The sequence below is a fragment of the Drosophila subpulchrella genome, unplaced genomic scaffold (assembly GCF_014743375.2).
Source record: "Drosophila subpulchrella strain 33 F10 #4 breed RU33 unplaced genomic scaffold, RU_Dsub_v1.1 Primary Assembly Seq387, whole genome shotgun sequence".
In the NCBI taxonomy this organism is placed as follows: Eukaryota; Metazoa; Arthropoda; class Insecta; order Diptera; family Drosophilidae; genus Drosophila; species Drosophila subpulchrella.
Window position 1 is genome coordinate 194,929 of NW_023665608.1, and position 12,572 is coordinate 207,500.

Here is a 12,572-nt window from a genome sequence, read left to right on the forward strand (position 1 = left end):
AGTGAGGGGCGGCACTAGTGAATGAATCGTATGGATATGGCTTATAGGTATAATACCTATAAGGCATAATAATGTATAATATAATAAATATACATTAAGATATGAATGGATTGTATAAATATGGCATAGAAATGCCATATACATAAGAATAAATGGTAGAATTTACCCATATATCACTGAAACACGATATATAAACCTAGTGATAGCTGGCACTAGTACTGTAAACAGGCACGCAATAGTGCGTGGGGTAAAAAACTACTATAGGGAGGTGGTCGTTGGCGGGCCCCTCCTCGTATTGGTCAAAACTTATGTTATGCATATGAATTTGTCAATACTATATAGAACGCCAAGCATATCCATATAAACTATGGATATGCATAGAAATCCATACAAAAGTAAAAAAAAATTATGTATAGAAAAATATACATATATTTATATAAGTGAATCGTATGGATATGGCTTATAGGTATAATACCTATAAGGCATAATAATGTATAACAAGTAAATATACATTGAAATGTGAATGCATTGTATGGATATGGCATATAAATGCCATATATATAGAAATAAATTGTATATCAATGATATAACAATTATAAACCTAGTGAGGGGCGGCACTAGTGAATGAATCGTATGGATATGGCTTATAGGTATAATACCTATAAGGCATAATAATGTATAATATAATAAATATACATTAAGATATGAATGGATTGTATAAATATGGCATAGAAATGCCATATACATAAGAATAAATGGTAGAATTTACCCATATATCACTGAAACATGATATATAAACCTAGTGATAGCTGGCACTAGTACTGTAAACAGGCACGCAGTAGTGCGTGGGGTAAAAAACTACTATAGGGAGGTGGTCGTTGGCGGGCCCCTCCTCGTATTGGTCAAAACTTATGTTATGCGTAAACATATGATTTTGTCAATACTATAAAGAAAACTTGTTTTGTACATACAAAACTAAATGAATTATATGGATATTGAAAAATAAATGGCATTATATCCATATAATGAAAATATACTTGTATTCTCTTATTATAAGAGAGAATACCGTATAGTTGGTTGGCAAAGACAATTGAAAATACCCGAATTGCAGATGATGGGTTCAAAAACTACTATAGGGTGGTGTAGCAAATAATATGAAGATGATATATCCATATAATGGATATACACTAGTATTCTCTTATTATAATAGAGAATACCATATAAATGGTTGGCAAAGACAATTGAAAATACCCGAATTGAAGTTGACGGGTTCAAAAACTATTATAGGGTGATGTAGCAAATAAAATAATGAAGATATATCCATATAATGGAATTATATGTGTATTCTCTTATTATATGAGAGAGTACCAAACGGTTGATTGGCAAAGACAATTGAAAATACCCGAATTAAAGATATTGGGTCCAAAAACTACTATAGGATGGTCAATGGGCCGGCCATCTACTATTGACGTGACAAAATACTGTCTGTCGGTAGAGAAGATATTAATCCGTCAAATTTGTTTCTTTATTCATTTATGAATATGAGACTTGGCTCCACGGTTAATATTTTAAGCCCAAAGATAATAATGTTGAAACAAAGGCCAAGGTTTCTATTATACATAGAATAACAAATTGTTTCCGAACTTTATCGTTAATCCAAATAAATAATTACAATTGAGGCAGGCTAATAATGATATATATTTTGTATTGATAATCTTGATATATATGTATATTGGTCTGCCATTATCACATACTGAGTTATGTGATAATTCCCTGCGGGGATAAATTAAAAGAGGTGTCCCTATATTAAAAGAAAATAATATATATATATATTATTTTTTCTAACGTACATATCATATATGCGCTCGGTTTTATATTATATATTACCAAAGAGTCTTATATGAATATATACAGATAAATTTTAAATTTATCATCAAAATACAAATGATTTAATTCAATATTTTATATTGGTTAAACAAAAATTGTACATGTGTGGATACAATAATGACGTATGTCGAACAAAAAAGATATTTTAGAATGAAATATGCAAATATAAAGAAAATTATTACGTATTACGAAAAAAAATATTGTGTTTTTAACATCAATAATTAAAAAACTTGTTATTATTAGTGGCGGAACAAGTATATATTGTGAAAACAACAAACGTATACGAATGCTATATAAAAATGGCCGTATTCGATAGAAAACAATCTATAAAATTTATATTGCTAATTTCTATTCAAAAATATGAATGAAATATGAATAAAAACATTATTCTGGTTGATCCTGCCAGTAGTTATATGCTTGTCTCAAAGATTAAGCCATGCATGTCTAAGTACACACGAATTAAAAGTGAAACCGCAAAAGGCTCATTATATCAGTTATGGTTCCTTAGATCGTTAACAGTTACTTGGATAACTGTGGTAATTCTAGAGCTAATACATGCAATTAAAACATGAACCTTATGGGACATGTGCTTTTATTAGGCTAAAACCAAGCGATCGCAAGATCGTTATATTGGTTGAACTCTAGATAACATGCAGATCGTATGGTCTTGTACCGACGACAGATCTTTCAAATGTCTGCCCTATCAACTTTTGATGGTAGTATCTAGGACTACCATGGTTGCAACGGGTAACGGGGAATCAGGGTTCGATTCCGGAGAGGGAGCCTGAGAAACGGCTACCACATCTAAGGAAGGCAGCAGGCGCGTAAATTACCCACTCCCAGCTCGGGGAGGTAGTGACGAAAAATAACAATACAGGACTCATATCCGAGGCCCTGTAATTGGAATGAGTACACTTTAAATCCTTTAACAAGGACCAATTGGAGGGCAAGTCTGGTGCCAGCAGCCGCGGTAATTCCAGCTCCAATAGCGTATATTAAAGTTGTTGCGGTTAAAACGTTCGTAGTTGAACTTGTGCTTCATACGGGTAGTACAACTTACAATTGTGGTTAGTACTATACCTTTATGTATGTAAGCGTATTACCGGTGGAGTTCTTACATGTGCTTAGATACTTGTATTTTTTCATATGTTCCTCCTATTTAAAAACCTGCATTAGTGCTCTTAAACGAGTGTTATTGTGGGCCGGTACAATTACTTTGAACAAATTAGAGTGCTTAAAGCAGGCTTCAAATGCCTGAATATTCTGTGCATGGGATAATGAAATAAGACCTCTGTTCTGCTTTCATTGGTTTTCAGATCAAGAGGTAATGATTAATAGAAGCAGTTTGGGGGCATTAGTATTACGACGCGAGAGGTGAAATTCTTGGACCGTCGTAAGACTAACTTAAGCGAAAGCATTTGCCAAAGATGTTTTCATTAATCAAGAACGAAAGTTAGAGGTTCGAAGGCGATCAGATACCGCCCTAGTTCTAACCATAAACGATGCCAGCTAGCAATTGGGTGTAGCTACTTTTATGGCTCTCTCAGTCGCTTCCCGGGAAACCAAAGCTTTTGGGCTCCGGGGGAAGTATGGTTGCAAAGCTGAAACTTAAAGGAATTGACGGAAGGGCACCACCAGGAGTGGAGCCTGCGGCTTAATTTGACTCAACACGGGAAAACTTACCAGGTCCGAACATAAGTGTGTAAGACAGATTGATAGCTCTTTCTCGAATCTATGGGTGGTGGTGCATGGCCGTTCTTAGTTCGTGGAGTGATTTGTCTGGTTAATTCCGATAACGAACGAGACTCAAATATATTAAATAGATATCTTCAGGATTATGGTGTTGAAGCTTATATAGCCTTCATTCATGGTGGCAGTAAAATGTTTATTGTGTTTGAATGTGTTTATATAAGTGGAGCCGTACCTGTTGGTTTGTCCCATTATAAGGACACTAGCTTCTTAAATGGACAAATTGCGTCTAGCAATAATGAGATTGAGCAATAACAGGTCTGTGATGCCCTTAGATGTCCTGGGCTGCACGCGCGCTACAATGAAAGTATCAACGTGTATTTCCTAGACCGAGAGGTCCGGGTAAACCGCTGAACCACTTTCATGCTTGGGATTGTGAACTGAAACTGTTCACATGAACTTGGAATTCCCAGTAAGTGTGAGTCATTAACTCGCATTGATTACGTCCCTGCCCTTTGTACACACCGCCCGTCGCTACTACCGATTGAATTATTTAGTGAGGTCTCCGGACGTGATCACTGTGACGCCTTGTGTGTTACGGTTGTTTCGCAAAAGTTGACCGAACTTGATTATTTAGAGGAAGTAAAAGTCGTAACAAGGTTTCCGTAGGTGAACCTGCGGAAGGATCATTATTGTTTAATATCCTTACCGTTAATAAAAAAATTTGTTTTTATTATAATAATATAATATATTATAGTAATACAAATAAAATATAAATTGCCAAAAATATGATCTTTTATAGATCAAATATAAAATTTCGAACAAGCAAATCGAAATAATAATTGTAATAATAAATATATTATTGCATTAAATAAGAGATAAATAAATAAGCAAAAGCAAACAAATAACAAATTCGAACAAGCAAATCGAAATTATTAAATTTATTTAATATTATTATTATATTGTATATTAAATGCAATTAATTAATAAAACACTGTGTGTATATGGACCATAATATACACGCGTTGCGATATGTATTGTTCATCTCAGTTATGCGCATACATTGGATAATGCAACAACCTAAAATGTACAATGTTGTACCTGATTATTACAGGTTAATGTTTTATATAAATTTCAATATATATCGCTAAAAAAAAGTATTAATACCGTAAATGCCATTTAAAAAATACTTGATATATTATTGGTTATATGAAACTAAGACATTTCGCAGCATTCGTTTTAGGTATAAAAATCAATTTATTGAAGGAATTGATATATGCCAGTAAAATGGTGTATTTTTAATTTCTTTCAATAAAAACATATATGACAAAATTACCAAACCAATATATAAAACTCTAAGCGGTGGATCACTCGGCTCATGGGTCGATGAAGAACGCAGCAAACTGTGCGTCATCGTGTGAACTGCAGGACACATGAACATCGACATTTTGAACGCATATCGCAGTCCATGCTGTTATGTACTTTAATTAATTTTATAGTGCTGCTTGGACTACATATGGTTGAGGGTTGTAAGACTATGCTAATTAAGTTGTTTATATAAATTTTATAATGAAATTTTATAAGCATATGGTATATTATTGGATAATAATAATTTAATTATTATATTATTCATAATATTAACAAATATATGAAAAACATTATCTCACATTAGTAAATAATTTGAATGTGAAAAACGAAGAGAAATATTTTCTTTTTCAATCAAATAATACTGAGAAATGTCTAGCATAAAAAATTTATCTAGAATTGTCTCTTATTAAAGATTAGTAAATAGAAAGCCGTTGACAATATTATTATTCTTCGTTGATTCGTTAGACCAAACAAATGCCATACAAATATATAAAATATATAACGAATTTAATAAAATGTTTTATCATTATATATAAAGAATTAATTGCAAAAAAAGTTATACACAACCTCAACTCATATGGGACTACCCCCTGAATTTAAGCATATTAATTAGGGGAGGAAAAGAAACTAACCAGGATTTTCTTAGTAGCGGCGAGCGAAAAGAAATCAGTTCAGCACTAAGTCACTTTGTCTATATGGCAAATGTGAGATGCAGTGTATGGAGCGTCAATATTCTAGTATGAGAAATTAACGATTTAAGTCCTTCTTAAATGAGGCCATTTACCCATAGAGGGTGCCAGGCCCGTATAACGTTAATGATTACTAGATGATGTTTCCAAAGAGTCGTGTTGCTTGATAGTGCAGCACTAAGTGGGTGGTAAACTCCATCTAAAACTAAATATAACCATGAGACCGATAGTAAACAAGTACCGTGAGGGAAAGTTGAAAAGAACTCTGAATAGAGAGTTAAACAGTACGTGAAACTGCTTAGAGGTTAAGCCCGATGAACCTGAATATCCGTTATGGAAAATTCATCATTAAAATTGTAATATTTAAACAATATTATGATAATAGTGTGCATTTTTTCCATATAAGGACATTGTAATCTATTAGCATACAAAATTTATCATAAAATATAACTTATAGTTTATTCAAATTAATTTGCTTGCATTTTAACACAGAATAAATGTTATTAATTTGATAAAGTGCTGATAGATTTATATGAATACAGTGCGTTAATTTTTCGGAATTATATAATGGCATAATTATCATTGATTTTTGTGTTTATTATATGCACTTGTATGATTAACAATGCGAAAGATTCAGGATACCTTCGGGACCCGTCTTGAAACACGGACCAAGGAGTCTAACATATGTGCAAGTTATTGGGATATAAACCTAATAGCGTAATTAACTTGACTAATAATGGGATTAGTTTTTTAACTATTTATAGCTAATTAACACAATCCCGGGGCGTTCTATATAGTTATGTATAATGATATTTATATTATTTATGCCTCTAACTGGAACGTACCTTGAGCATATATGCTGTGACCCGAAAGATGGTGAACTATACTTGATCAGGTTGAAGTCAGGGGAAACCCTGATGGAAGACCGAAACAGTTCTGACGTGCAAATCGATTGTCAGAATTGAGTATAGGGGCGAAAGACCAATCGAACCATCTAGTAGCTGGTTCCTTCCGAAGTTTCCCTCAGGATAGCTGGTGCATTTTAATGTTATATAAAATAATCTTATCTGGTAAAGCGAATGATTAGAGGCCTTAGGGTCGAAACGATCTTAACCTATTCTCAAACTTTAAATGGGTAAGAACCTTAACTTTCTTGATATGAAGTTCAAGGTTATGATATAATGTGCCCAGTGGGCCACTTTTGGTAAGCAGAACTGGCGCTGTGGGATGAACCAAACGTAATGTTACGGTGCCCAAATTAACAACTCATGCAGATACCATGAAAGGCGTTGGTTGCTTAAAACAGCAGGACGGTGATCATGGAAGTCGAAATCCGCTAAGGAGTGTGTAACAACTCACCTGCCGAAGCAACTAGCCCTTAAAATGGATGGCGCTTAAGTTGTATACCTATACATTACCGCTAAAGTAGATGATTTATATTACTTGTGATATAAATTTTGAAACTTTAGTGAGTAGGAAGGTACAATGGTATGCGTAGAAGTGTTTGGCGTAAGCCTGCATGGAGCTGCCATTGGTACAGATCTTGGTGGTAGTAGCAAATAATCGAATGAGACCTTGGAGGACTGAAGTGGAGAAGGGTTTCGTGTGAACAGTGGTTGATCACGAGTTAGTCGGTCCTAAGTTCAAGGCGAAAGCCGAAAATTTTCAAGTAAAACACAAATGCCATACAAATATAATTATATTATATAAATCAAGCTAATTAATATACTTGAATAATTTTGAACGAAAGGGAATACGGTTCCAATTCCGTAACCTGTTGAGTATCCGTTTGTTATTAAATATGGGCCTCGTGCTCATCCTGGCAACAGGAACGACCATAAAGAAGCCGTCGAGAGATATCGGAAGAGTTTTCTTTTCTGTTTTATAGCCGTACTACCATGGAAGTCTTTCGCAGAGAGATATGGTAGATGGGCTAGAAGAGCATGACATATACTGTTGTGTCGATATTTTCTCCTCGGACCTTGAAAATTTATGGTGGGGACACGCAAACTTCTCAACAGGCCGTACCAATATCCGCAGCTGGTCTCCAAGGTGAAGAGTCTCTAGTCGATAGAATAATGTAGGTAAGGGAAGTCGGCAAATTAGATCCGTAACTTCGGGATAAGGATTGGCTCTGAAGATTGAGATAGTCGGGCTTGATTGGGAAACAATAACATGGTTTATGTGCTCGTTCTGGGTAAATAGAGTGTCTGGCATTTATGTTGGTCACTTGTTCCCCGGATAGTTTAGTTACGTAGCCAATTGTGGAACTTTCTTGCTAAAATTTTTAAGAATACTAATTGGGTTAAACCAATTAGTTCTTATTAATTATAACGATTATCAATTAACAATCAATTCAGAACTGGCACGGACTTGGGGAATCCGACTGTCTAATTAAAACAAAGCATTGTGATGGCCCTAGCGGGTGTTGACACAATGTGATTTCTGCCCAGTGCTCTGAATGTCAAAGTGAAGAAATTCAAGTAAGCGCGGGTCAACGGCGGGAGTAACTATGACTCTCTTAAGGTAGCCAAATGCCTCGTCATCTAATTAGTGACGCGCATGAATGGATTAACGAGATTCCTACTGTCCCTATCTACTATCTAGCGAAACCACAGCCAAGGGAACGGGCTTGGAATAATTAGCGGGGAAAGAAGACCCTTTTGAGCTTGACTCTAATCTGGCAGTGTAAGGAGACATAAGAGGTGTAGAATAAGTGGGAGATATTAGACTTCGGTTTGGTATCGCCAATGAAATACCACTACTCTTATTGTTTCCTTACTTACTTGATTAAATGGAACGTGTATCATTTCCTAGCCATTATACGGATATATTTATTATATCTTATGGTATTGGGTTTTGATGCAAGCTTCTTGATCAAAGTATCACGAGTTTGTTATATAATCGCAAACAAATTCTTTAATAAAACGGTGCATTTATGTATTTTTGATTTGAAAATTTGGTATAACTCCAATTACTCAGGTATGATCCAATTCAAGGACATTGCCAGGTAGGGAGTTTGACTGGGGCGGTACATCTCTCAAATAATAACGGAGGTGTCCCAAGGCCAGCTCAGTGCGGACAGAAACCACACATAGAGCAAAAGGGCAAATGCTGACTTGATCTCGGTGTTCAGTACACACAGGGACAGCAAAAGCTCGGCCTATCGATCCTTTTGGTTTAAAGAGTTTTTAACAAGAGGTGTCAGAAAAGTTACCATAGGGATAACTGGCTTGTGGCGGCCAAGCGTTCATAGCGACGTCGCTTTTTGATCCTTCGATGTCGGCTCTTCCTATCATTGTGAAGCAAAATTCACCAAGCGTTGGATTGTTCACCCATGCAAGGGAACGTGAGCTGGGTTTAGACCGTCGTGAGACAGGTTAGTTTTACCCTACTAATGACAAAACGTTGTTGCGACAGCATTCCTGCGTAGTACGAGAGGAACCGCAGGTACGGACCAATGGCACAATACTTGTTCGAGCGAACAGTGGTATGACGCTACGTCCGTTGGATTATGCCTGAACGCCTCTAAGGTCGTATCCGTGCTGGACTGCAATGATAAATAAGGGGCAATTTGCATTGTATGGCTTCTAAACCATTTAAAGTTTATAATTTACTTTATAAACGACAATGGATGTGATGCCAATGTAATTTGTAACATAGTAAATTGGGAGGATCTTTGATCACCTGATGCCGCGCTAGTTACATATAAAAGCATTATTTAATACAATGACAAAGCCTAGAATCAATTGTAAACGACTTTTGTAACAGGCAAGGTGTTGTAAGTGGTTGAGCAGCTGCCATACTGCGATCCACTGAAGCTTATCCTTTGCTTGATGATTCGATAATAAAGATGTTGCAAGCGGGCATAATCATTATGCTTGCTTGCAGCATCGCACGCCACTTTGTTTGTGGTGTGTAAGGTAGGGAAGAAGAAATATAAAAGACCTAAATTGGAAACATCAATATATAAGTAAATATTGAACAAACAAAATGTATCGTCATCTTATTAGTGACGCGATGATAAAGTGGCAAACATATTCCATGTATAAATATTCCTATGGTATTAAAATTCAAGTAAAGAGGACATATATAAAAGTTTGTATATATGGTTCATTCAATGGTAGCAGCGGTTGGTTGGTTGGTGTCTGCTCCTCTTATTGTTCAAAACTTATGTTATGGTAGCAAGTCTATATCGTCATATTATTAGTGACGCGAAAAAGTAGTGGCAAAACATATTCCATGTATAAATAAATATTCCTATGGTATTGAAATTCAAGTAAAGAGGCCATTCAAGTAAAGAGGACTTATATAAATATAAGTATATATAATGGTAGCAGCGCGGTTGGTTGGTTGGTGTGTCTGCTCCTCTTATTGTTCAAAACTTATGTTATGGTAGCAAGACTGTATCGTCATATTATTAGTGACGCGAAAAAGTAGTGGCAAAACATATTCCATGTATAAATATTCCTATGGTATTGAAATTCAACTAAAGAGGACATATAAAATTACTATCAATGGTAGCAGTGGTTGGTTGGTTGGTGGTTGGTTGGCGGCTGCTCCTATTATTGTTCAAGACTTATGTTATGGTAGCAAGTCTGTATCGTCATATTAATTATTAGTGACGCGAAAAAGTAGTGGAAATCATATTCCATGTATAAATAGATTCCTATGGTAATGAAATTTTCAAGTAAAGAGAGGACCATTCAAGTAAGAGGACATATAAAAAGTAAGTATATGTTCCTCCAATGGTAGCAGTGGTTGGTTGGTTGGCGGCTGATCCTCTTATTGTTCAAAACTTATTTTATCAATATGAGTTTGGCAATACAATAAAGAAGACCAATCTAATCCATATAAAACTAAATGTATTATATGGATATGCTTAGGAAACCCATATATTCATAAAAAAAAATTATGTATAGAAAATTATACATATATCTTTTATATAAATGAATCGTATGGATATCGCCTTATGGTAGGTATAATAACTTTTTAAGGCATAATAATGTATAATATAGAAAATATACATTGAAATATAAATGCATTTTTATAGATATGGCGGCATATAAGTGCCATATACACAAGAATAAATAATAGAATTTACCAATATATAATTAAAATGAGATATATAAACCTAGTGAGGGGCTGCACTAGTATATGAATCGTATGGATATGGCTTATAGGTATAATACCTATAAGGCATAATAATGTATAATATAATAAATATAAATTAAGATATGAATGAATTATATAAATATGGCATAGAAATGCCATATACATACATAAGATATAATGGATTGTATAAATATGGCATAGAAATGCCATATACATAAGAATAAATGGTAGAATTTACCCATATATCACTGAAACACGATATATAAACCTAGTGATAGCTGGCACTAGTACTGTAAACAGGCACGCAATAGTGCGTGGGGTAAAAAACTACTATAGGGAGGTGGTCGTTGGCGGGCCCCTCCTCGTATTGGTCAAAACTTATGTTATGCATATGAATTTGTCAATACTATATAGAACGCCAAGCATATCCATATAAACTATGGATATGCATAGAAATCCATACAAAAGTAAAAAAAAATTATGTATAGAAAAATATACATATATTTATATAAGTGAATCGTATGGATATGGCTTATAGGTATAATACCTATAAGGCATAATAATGTATAACAAGTAAATATACATTGAAATGTGAATGCATTGTATGGATATGGCATATAAATGCCATATATATAGAAATAAATTGTATATCAATGATATAACAATTATAAACCTAGTGAGGGGCGGCACTAGTGAATGAATCGTATGGATATGGCTTATAGGTATAATACCTATAAGGCATAATAATGTATAATATAATAAATATACATTAAGATATGAATGGATTGTATAAATATGGCATAGAAATGCCATATACATAAGAATAAATGGTAGAATTTACCCATATATCACTGAAACACGATATATAAACCTAGTGATAGCTGGCACTAGTACTGTAAACAGGCACGCAATAGTGCGTGGGGTAAAAAACTACTATAGGGAGGTGGTCGTTGGCGGGCCCCTCCTCGTATTGGTCAAAACTTATGTTATGCATATGAATTTGTCAATACTATATAGAACGCCAAGCATATCCATATAAACTATGGATATGCATAGAAAACCATACAAAAGTAAAAAAAAATTATGTATAGAAAAATATACATATATTTATATAAGTGAATCGTATGGATATGGCTTATAGGTATAATACCTATAAGGCATAATAATGTATAACAAGTAAATATACATTGAAATGTGAATGCATTGTATGGATATGGCATATAAATGCCATATATATAGAAATAAATTGTATATCAATGATATAACAATTATAAACCTAGTGAGGGGCGGCACTAGTGAATGAATCGTATGGATATGGCTTATAGGTATAATACCTATAAGGCATAATAATGTATAATATAATAAATATACATTAAGATATGAATGGATTGTATAAATATGGCATAGAAATGCCATATACATAAGAATAAATGGTAGAATTTACCCATATATCACTGAAACACGATATATAAACCTAGTGATAGCTGGCACTAGTACTGTAAACAGGCACGCAATAGTGCGTGGGGTAAAAAACTACTATAGGGAGGTGGTCGTTGGCGGGCCCCTCCTCGTATTGGTCAAAACTTATGTTATGCATATGAATTTGTCAATACTATATAGAACGCCAAGCATATCCATATAAACTATGGATATGCATAGAAAACCATACAAAAGTAAAAAAAAATTATGTATAGAAAAATATACATATATTTATATAAGTGAATCGTATGGATATGGCTTATAGGTATAATACCTATAAGGCATAATAATGTATAACAAGTAAATATACATTGAAATGTGAATGCATTGTATGGATATGGCATA

General features: G+C 34.3%; 3 non-coding genes across 3 annotated transcripts; all 3 read left to right on the forward strand.

The window, feature by feature from the left end:
• The first annotated feature begins 2,273 nt into the window (after window positions 1-2,273).
• LOC119561938 lies at window positions 2,274-4,268 on the forward strand. The gene has a single exon (XR_005221546.1). It is a non-coding gene; the product is annotated as a small subunit ribosomal RNA (ribosomal RNA).
• A 659-nt stretch (window positions 4,269-4,927) lies between these two features.
• LOC119561920 lies at window positions 4,928-5,106 on the forward strand. The gene has a single exon (XR_005221529.1). It is a non-coding gene; the product is annotated as a 5.8S ribosomal RNA (ribosomal RNA).
• Window positions 5,107-5,507: 401 nt separating this feature from the next.
• LOC119561956 lies at window positions 5,508-9,478 on the forward strand. Its single transcript, XR_005221563.1, has one exon. It is a non-coding gene; the product is annotated as a large subunit ribosomal RNA (ribosomal RNA).
• Window positions 9,479-12,572: the final 3,094 nt, after the last annotated feature.